Source organism: Setaria italica, chromosome II (assembly GCF_000263155.2).
Source record: "Setaria italica strain Yugu1 chromosome II, Setaria_italica_v2.0, whole genome shotgun sequence".
Taxonomy (NCBI): Eukaryota; Viridiplantae; Streptophyta; class Magnoliopsida; order Poales; family Poaceae; genus Setaria; species Setaria italica.
Window position 1 is genome coordinate 37014701 of NC_028451.1, and position 9817 is coordinate 37024517.

A 9817-nucleotide genomic window follows, 5' to 3' on the forward strand; every position below is an offset into this window, starting at 1 on the left:
TCTCATGTTGGGTCAGTCCTAGCACATGTCTCCACATGTGTCCACATTATTAGTTCAACATCTCCATGTCCATGACTTGTGAAACATAGTCATCAACTAATACATGTGCTAGTCTAATATTCATGTGTGTCCTCACATGAACTCCGACTAGGGACAACTTTAGAATAACCATACAAGTAAAGAGTTTCATATACAATTCACATAATTGCAAATCAATTCAAGTAGCCTTCAATGAACACAACATACAAATCATGGATACAAATGGAATATCATCATCTCTATGATTGCCTCTAGGGCATACCTCCAACAAATTTCCTCTCATCTTGGACCCGGTTGTTGCTGGCTCCAAGCTCACCGAGGTACTCATCGACGGCGGCAGCGGCCTCAACATTCTGTTCACCAAGTCTTTGAATAAGATGGGCCTCAACATCACGGAGATGCTCACCCCGACGAGCTCTCCCTTCTATGGGATCGTCCAAGGCAACGCGGCTATACCTCTTGGACAGTTAGTCCTACCAGTTACATTTGGGACCAAGGAGCACTACCGGACAGAGTACACCCAGTTCGAGGTGGCGGATTTTGAGACTTCTTATCACACCATCCTCAGAAGATCAGCATTAGCTAAGTTCATGATCATCCTGCATTATGTGTACGTAGTACTATGCCGGGACCCAAGGGAGTGGTAGTCGAGCCAGAAGACACAGTATGGCGGTGGAGGAGTGCCAGCTATGGCACAAGGTGCGGAAGTTCATGTAGTAGTCGAGGTCGTCGTCGGCAAGGAGGTTGTCGGCGACGCTGTTGACGAGGTCCGCCGGGAGCGACGACCAGCCTGCCATTGCCGCAGTTCTGTGTGCAGGGCTCGCTTTGAGGAATTGGATTCTGAGGATTATTCAGAGCGTCGTCGAGGGTTGAAGACTTGAAGTAGGGATGAATGGTTTGGTTGGTGCGTGGAGGTCTCGGCGTGCATTAACCCATCGTCTGCAGCGTGATCGAGCTGGAACTCCAAACGGCGACGAGGTGGGCGGCGGCCATTCCTGCTCCAGCTCATGAGAAAATGAGCTCGCCGTTCCGATCGTCGGACTTCCGGCGACGACCGACGGTCTGCCAGGTCCGCATGCAATTAGGCCCAGCTCTGTTTTCGTATCGAGTCCGTGGCATTTGTGGCCCCTTGATAATAAAAAAAATGGGCCTAATCACTGGGTAGTCGAGCCCATGCAAGTAAACCGTGGGCGGCGTGCCGATCCGGCGATCCCCTCCTTATCTCACTCACTGACCTGACGGCTCCACCAGTCCACCTACCACTGAAGCCAGGCGTGCACAAATCGTCCTCCTCGGGCAGCCTAGGGCTTGGCAGAGAGGCGACGAACATGGACCTGGACGCCACGCCGCCGGAGCCGCCGACGTGCACGATCTGCCTGGACCCGGTGGTGGCGCACGAGCACGACGGCGCGAGGTCCGTCGCGTTGCTGCTGTGCGGCCACAAGTTCCACCTAGGTCAGCCAGGCGCCCTTCTCTCTCGATCCCTTCTCGCTCCCATTTCGACTTCCTGATTGGATCCTCGCATCGATCGTCCGCGGGCTTGATCTGATCTGCGAGCCAAATCGGGAGCTTTTTTATGGTCGATTAGTCCGTGCTTCTGCTGGGAATTTTGAGTTCCCGCGGCCGGGCAACCTGCGTGCAGGTGCAGCTACGGGTGGATCTGAGCTCCTTGGGGTAGCTGTAGCTACGGGTGCTGATTGCTAGTATATCGTATGCCTTTTAGGTCAGGTTTCTGTGGGCACTGCTGCTTAGTGTTAGCATCATGGTTTTAGGTTGGATAGATGATAGATCTCGATTGGATGATCACAATCCTAAAAAACTTTAAACGACTGCTGTTTAGTTCGTATTTCAGGTAAAGCTTGCACACAGCGCTAGTTTTTTTGTGTGTGTGTGGAAGAATTTTGCTACACATCGGACGACAGATTTTTGAGATGTGAATTTATTGAATTTTCATACTTTAAGCAGGAGGCTATTTCCAGCAAGTTCCTTCATCTCTGGCAACAACCATGTTAGCAGGGGCGGACCCACACTATTGGAAAACTGAACATTTATCTCGAGGCTCAATACCGGTTGCATTTTGGACGGCTATCGGCCACTTGTACTAATGTGCAACCTTTAGTACCGGGTGAAGCCTCCACCCGGTACTAATTTGGACTTCATTGGATTGAAGTCCACCGCACGCGTCCACTCCTCACCGTCTTATCCACACGCCTCCCTCTCTCTCCCGAACGGTCCTCCTCTCTCCCTTCTCCCCTCACGGCGACCTCGCTTCTCTTCCTCCATTCCTCCAGATGCGCCCCTCCACTTCCCTCATGGCTGCCCCTCCCCTCTCCCCTCCGCGCGACCCTCACTGCGACGCCGGTGAGGAGTGGTGGCGGGGCGAGGTGAGGTGACAGCACGGTGGTGGAGGAGCGCAGAGGCAGAGTGATGGGCAATGGTGCATGGAGCAGTGGGATCTGCAGGCCGGCATGGTGGGAGAGCGTGGAGGCGCGGCGGGGGCAGCAGGATCTAAGGGGTGGCGGCGTGGCAGGATGAGGTGCGTGGCCTCACCTCTTTCTCTTTGGGCAAGGGGGCTTGTGGAGCGCGTCGCAAGGGCAGCCAGCCGGGCAAGGGGCCAGCAAGGGGTCACGGGGGAGGCGAGGTGGCGGGGACGAGGGCCGGGACTAAGCTCGGCCGATGAGTCGGAAGGGCAGCTGGCGGTGACGAGTCGGAAGGGTGGCTCTCTCTCTTCGGTGCGGGGCTTAGGTGCTGTGCGGCCAGGACTTCGGCGCTCGAGCAGACGGTGGCGGGGTGCGACCGGGGCTTCGGTCGGCGGATTTCTTTTTTTAATTTTTTAATACTCCATTAGTACCGATTATTTGACCTGGTACTAAAGGATCCCCTTTAGTACCGATATAGCAGTATCGGTTGTGCAACTGATACTAAAGAAGGGTTTGGAACCGAAGGTGGATTCCCCAGCAGTGCCAGGGCCCGACGAGCCCTGGCGCATGCCTGGGATTTTAGAAATATCACAAAGGAGAGACTATGTTTTGCCGCCCGTCCAAATCATCCTTTTGTAGTCACAACCTCAGAGCACCCTGAGCTTTCCCCAGGCTCCATCCGACGCCTAGGTCCGCCACTGCATGTTAGTAGTAGTATTCGGGTTAGTGTTTGGGGTTGTGTGGTTTGGGATTTGGTGGCTGCTAGCTGTAGAGGGAGGGTCTCAGCGGTCAACAGGCAGAACAGCAGCGGTGGGGGCGCTGCCCGCTGCAATGGTGGTGGACGTACGGCAGTTGCTCGCAGCAGACAGTGGTCAGATTAGTGCGGGTGTGGTCACGGGGGGTGGTCATGCTGCCAAAGCTGGTCAGGGTGGTGGTGGAGATAGCGGAGGAGCTCGTGGGCATGCCATAGGCGATAAAGGAGAGGTGGAGTATATGCGCCATGCGCACTGGTGAGAAGACAGAGTGAGGAGGTAACGATGGAGGAGTGAAGAGGAGAAGGATTAGGGTTAGGCAGGGATGAAACCAGAACGGGTTCAAAGTGGGGCATGCAGTTCCTATTCTAGACGCACCCACCATGTGGGCACATTTTTTTGCCATACAAATCACTCGAAAAAAAATTCAAGTTTAGCCCCTCTAATGATTCATATACTTCTGGCTTGGCCCTTGTTGGTCAGGTTCATTATATATAACATAGATCGATGTGGACTGTCGATTGGAGATTTAATTGTTGGAAATCAGAAAGATTTGGTTGACTCTTTTTTTTGAAAGACCGAGCCCTAGCTTGCTGGTTCATTTTCACTGTCACCTGGCACAGCGTACATCATTCAATTCCTCATAGATATCTTCGAATGAGAGGTGGAAACTTAAGAACGAGTTATGACTGAATATAAAATATTTTTATGATAATATGGATCTACAGTAGGTTGTAGGAGTACTGTCTATGCAATACTTTTAGCAACCCAAATATATGAACCCGTAAATTTCACTTGTGCATGACATGTAGACTTCTTGTGCACATATACATGCAAGCTTCGGTTACATGCAGTTTTGCTAATCTAATGTGGACCTGTCTATCTTTATGTTTACTAGACTGCATTGGATCGGCATTTAATGCAAGAGGGTTAATGCAATGCCCAAATTGTCGGAATATTGAGGACGGCAACTGGTTGAATCCAAATGTACTCCAGCCATCTACTGATTCTCCTTGGGCAAGAATTGCTCTCGCTGACTTTGTAAGTGAGTGCTTGGTAATTAATTCTTGTCTATGACGACACAATGGAATTTATCTGTCAATTTATTTTCTCCTCAGATTAGCCTGTTAATGTAATGAATATTTGCACGGCAAAGTTTAACCTTCTGCCCTGTAGCTAGCCCCGCCAGAACCTAAATAGGAAAGCGTCAGTCTATTATTATTTAGGCCACTGTTATTCAAAGTTTGGGGATGAAGTTCATAATTGTTGTGTAAAAAAGTTTGGTAGATCATTTTTTTTGCTACTGCAAGTCAGATGCACACATTCACCGGGATTAAAATTGGTTGAGATGGGTGTTTATGTCGAAAAGGCAAATATATTTAATTCTTCTTATGTTCTTATGAACACAATATCCACTATTTGAGTTGTCATATATACATATCTCCGTCTTATATTATGGGAAAGGGACATGGATTTAGCACACAGTTAAAGAAAATACATTTTCACAATTTTAGATTTTTAAATTCAGCATATTAAAAAAACCAGCTGTTATCTGATTCTATGTTTTTGACATATGTTCCCTCACTTGATTTAGTTGGGGGCAATCTCCCTTTGATGGGTCTGCACCACTGGATTATTTGTTTCAGTAAGGATTTCTTCTATACCTTTGTAATCATAAGTAATTTCTTACCTTAATGTTTCATTCAAGTATCACATTTAAGGATATATACAGCTTTGAATAATTTAGGTTTAAAGTCACCAGTTTTTAAATTTGAATCTCTTTCTTGTTGCAGGAACCGGCGGCTAGAACCAATTTCCTGTAAGTGTATTAGTATTACCCCTTGACTGATCAATTTTTTTACAATAATAATATTTCGCTCATATGAAAAACTAAATGGTTGAAAACTAATTAAATTCTGAAACCAAGCCATTTTATCATTGTACAGCTGGTCTGGAAGGTGATCAAACTGCTGAGTTAAGCAATGTTCAAGTTTTTGATGGAACAGAGCCAAGAAACTCTGAGATAGAGCAGCACAACATAGGTATTCTTCCAATGGTGGATCCTGCCAATCGTCTCACAACCCCATTTGGCTTTGATGTACCAAGATATGATGGTAACAATCAGCGACGTTCGACACAGTATGCACTCTCATTATTATCTAATCCATCATTTAATATTTACTTCTATTAGAATTTTTTAACTTAGTGGCGTGTTTAATTTCTAGATTTGTTAACTCGCATGGTGTTCTTAAGATTTGTGATATTTTGCACATTGCTATGATAAAAAACTTGAAGGTATTATTAATCAGCATTTATCAATATGCATTTGTTCATGTTGTTGGCTATCAGTCCTAACTAGACAATCACACTGGTTTAGAGGAAACATGGTATAAATCTACTATACTGTGGTGAACTATGCCGAAATTTACTGTTAAGTGTCTTCTCTATCGTTTTTCTTGCTAAGTGTTTCAGTTTACGGATAATGCAGGTCCACGACCCGAAGCAGGAGCAGTTCTGTTGCGCCATTAGGGTCATCACCAGCTGTTACATCTGTAGGCCATGGTCATGGTCTGAGAGGTCAGGTTGTTCAGGAGACAGCCCCTCCCGCCACCCGAAGCAGTCCATTCCCTCCAACAACCAGAAGGGCTTAGCCGAGGGCTTTGTCAATTGCATCTTCCATTGCTGCATCATACACAACTGAGGATGGGGAGCCTCATGACATTTATCATGCTATAGGTGCAAATGTGCAAAACAGTAACATTCCCAATCAGGATGCCCGGCCCGTAGACGTGCTGATCAGCCATAGTATGCCTTTGGGTCCCGGTGGAGACCAAGTGCAGGGCTGGGCACTGTCAGTTCTGTACACAATCAAGCATCATATAGCAGCTTCCCTAGCAGAGAATGATTACCAGCCTCTACCTTCCGACAGGATTCATTCACTCCTGTGATGACTATTATCCGCTGGTCACAACTATGTATTAACAAAATTGGTTTAGATTTATGTTCTTTAAGTGAAAAGTTGAAAAAGAACTCCAGGTTGAGCATTAGGCTGTTGCCATCTTATGTCTATGCAGCTTGTTGTCTTTGGTGTTATTATATCAAGCACCCTGTTCGTTTTTGAATGTACAAGTACTATATACTATATAGAATTACCGTGCTGGTTCAGAGTCGTTTGTTCATGTTGCTCCCAACACTTGCCTTGTAACCATGCATAGTGCTTAAACCCCATGCTAAATGATTCAATGGCGCTTCCGGACACCCGTGCGTTGGTGGTAAAGCATGGCTCCTTCCAATCTCACCCTTTGAGGCAATGGTGGACGGTGTTGTTGTTGATGTTGAATCATATATGACACAAATTTTTTTGCGTTTCTTTGTCCACGTTTTCGTGAAACTATGGTGGATGCTATGATTTAGTGCTTGTGACTGTTGGTCATGATACAACATATTCTTTAAGGAAATGCCTATGCGCCTGACCCTGTGTCTTACACCAACATTAAACTCCATGCAAACCTGACGAAAACTTTTGTTGATTGGGCCCACACGGTGTGATCATTGGAGCGCGCTGACTCTCTGAGTGATCACTGCACTGACCAGTCACCATGTGTCGCACGCATGTAGAATGCCACGGTCGGACGTATAGCCTTACTAATTGCCTGAATAATACACTTCATTATTATAGTCGCTGAACAAGCGGACTAAAAAGGTGAGTTTATTTAATGAGTCAACAACAACATTGTTCTATGTTCTTTGGTGACTTCGTCATCTCAAGTTCAGTCAACGAAAACCTTGTCCTAGGTTTTTTTTTTACTTCATCAATCTCAATATATGCCGGTTCAGTTTCCTGAAAGTACTTGTGCTTCAAAAACAAATTGTAGTCGATAATGCATTCGGTTCAATCCTACTGCAAGAGTTGTTACCTTCCAAAGCGAACGTGCACCACTTGTTAGCCACCTGTGAACAAGGTTACCAAAATTCAAGCTTTTAGTCACCAGAGGGATAGAAGCATGGGGAAATGGGGCATTCAATTTTATGTACACGTATACAAGCAAGCGATGAAATCAATATATCATAGCATCATCGCTTGCAAACCTAACCCTACTTCAGAATGAACTTATTCCACTCATGCCACATTTATGGAGGCAAAAAAAAAAGGAAACATGCTTGATTACTGCTATACCACCCAATTATACCCATGGTTGTTCGTGAACGTTCTCGTTGACATGAATTGTTTTGATCACTGAAAAGTCTTTTCGACCTGATGACCAGCTAGTAGTAGTATGCTCGAGCTGATCACATGGCGTCTTCTTGCTTGATAATTGACAGTATGCCCTGTGTCCAGCAGAACCACTGGCCTGAGTTCACCCTCCATGGAGAAAGCTGAAGTCCTAACCACACTGAAAAAATGCCTAAGGCATAGGTGCCACCTGTTGCAACATAGGCTAGTACTTCATCGATGAAGATGATTGTATGCAATGAACATAATAGAAATTGAGTTCTGAAAGCTCCTGGCAATAGCTGTATACATCTCAAACGGTCTTCATTGTAAAAAAAATGGACTTATGTCATCCATAACAAACATATTTTTAAAACATCATTGATCGGTAACATTAAATCATCATTTTTACAACAATAAACCACAATATATATTTATTCTAAACATGTTTTGTAAACCTTTTTTAGATCCTGCCAACATTGACGCATTATAGCTAATGCTTTTAGGTTTTATATATGATTCCACTTTGATGGATGTTTTTTTATATTGACAGTCATAGTATATAGATGCTTCGCCGTTGATGGTCAGTATATTGCCCCATTAATAAAAAATAATGCCTTGCAGGCTACTGAATATAATTAACGTCATGGTAGTGTCATGTATGAATGTAGTAGTTCTAACAAAACAACCGATAAGACTCCTCTGCAGTAGATGTAGCTGCAGTTGAGTCACTGACATGTGGATCCGAACCCATGCGTTAGTGACTCAACTGCACAGAGCAGTACCGCAGAGGATATGCTTCCAAAACAACGTGCAACTGGGCAACGACCGGAGCGCTGCGGCCGTGTCCTGCATGCCGCAGCGGTGGTGACGTAGAGTGTAACGGTATGAGAAACCGTTGAGCTAGGGATGTTGCCATGTTGGGTTTGGAGGAGGGCAGGAGGCTATGGCTAAAGAAACGAACCCAACGGCCCGTTCTCACGGGCGGACGACGAGGGGTATGTAGTATCTCTCCACCGTCATCATGAAGAAGCTTTCGCCGTCCGGAACTCCGAATCAGTTTAAGTTAGCCGCAGATAAGGACGACGAGCGTCTGTGGTGAGGAGCCGATGACATGCATGAGCCACATCTCACATCTGTACGTCACCATCTCGGAAGGCAAGGGTACGGGCGCCCCGAACCGGCCGGGTCAGCCGTCAGCGAACCCGTGAAAGGGTTGAGGACCGGAGGCTCACCGTCACCGCTCACGGTGTGCTGGGAGCTCCGGTGCGCTCACGGCGGCGCCGGCGACGAGGAAGTGCCTTCGCGGAGCATCGGCACACGGTCTGCCACTGCGAGGTCTGCAAGCCCAGTTTGTTTTCACATTGAGTCCACGGCATTTGCGGGCCCCTTCTCTTATTGCATTCGGAAAAAAAAATGGGCCTAATCATCACTAGGTAGGTGAGCCCTAAGAAACAACCCTGTGCCGACCGACCTGCTGCTTATCCCACTGACCTCCCGGCTGCACACCACACCAGTACACAAATCGAAATCGTCCTCGTCAGGCAGCCTAAGGCTTGGCAGAGGGGCGATGGACATGGACCTGAACGCCGCGCCGCCGACGGTGCCGGAGGCGGCGGCGTGCACGATCTGCCTGGATCCGGTGGTGGTGGCGCACGACGGCGCCAGGTCCGTCGCGTTGCTGCTGTGCGGCCACAAGTTCCACCTAGGTCAGTCAGGCGCCCTTCTCTCTCGATCCCTTCTCGCGCCCATTTCGACTTCCTGACTGGATTCTCGCATCGTACACGGGCTTGATCTGATCGTGCGAGCCAAATCGGGCGCTTTTTTGGGATCGAGTGTTCCGTGCTTCTGCTGGGAATTTTGAGAGATCCTGCGGCCGGGCAACCTGTGTGCAGCTACGGGTGGATTTGAGCTCAGCTCCTTGGGGTAGCTGCAGCTAGCTACGGGTGCTGCTGATTGCTATATCATATGACTTTTGTTTAGGCCAGATTTCTGTGAGTAGTGTTATCGTCATGGTTTCTTGGATAGATCTCGATTGGATCACAGTCTTGGAAAACTTTAAACGCCTAAATGTTTAGTTCATAGTTCAGGCAAAGCTTGTAACAAGACTAGCTTTTTTTGGGGAACAATTTTGCTACACATCGGACGACAGATTTTGAGCTGTGAATCTGTTGAATTTTCATGCTTATAAGCGGGAGGCTATTTAATTTCCGGCAAGTTACTTCATCTCCGGCAACAGCTATGTTAGTGTTAGTATTTGGGGTTAGGGTTTGGGGTAGTGGGGTTTGGGATTTCGAGGCTGCTGGCTGTAGATGGAGGCCCGGCAGTCGGCGGGCAGAACAGCAGCATCGGAGCTGCTGCCGCCACAGTGGTGGTCTGATGGATGGCGGTTG

The 9817-nt window shown here is 47.4% G+C and overlaps 1 pseudogene; it reads left to right on the forward strand.

Moving 5' to 3' along the window:
• Window positions 1–1367: 1367 nt before the first annotated feature.
• LOC101758335 lies at window positions 1368–6252 on the forward strand (annotated as a pseudogene).
• Window positions 6253–9817: the final 3565 nt, after the last annotated feature.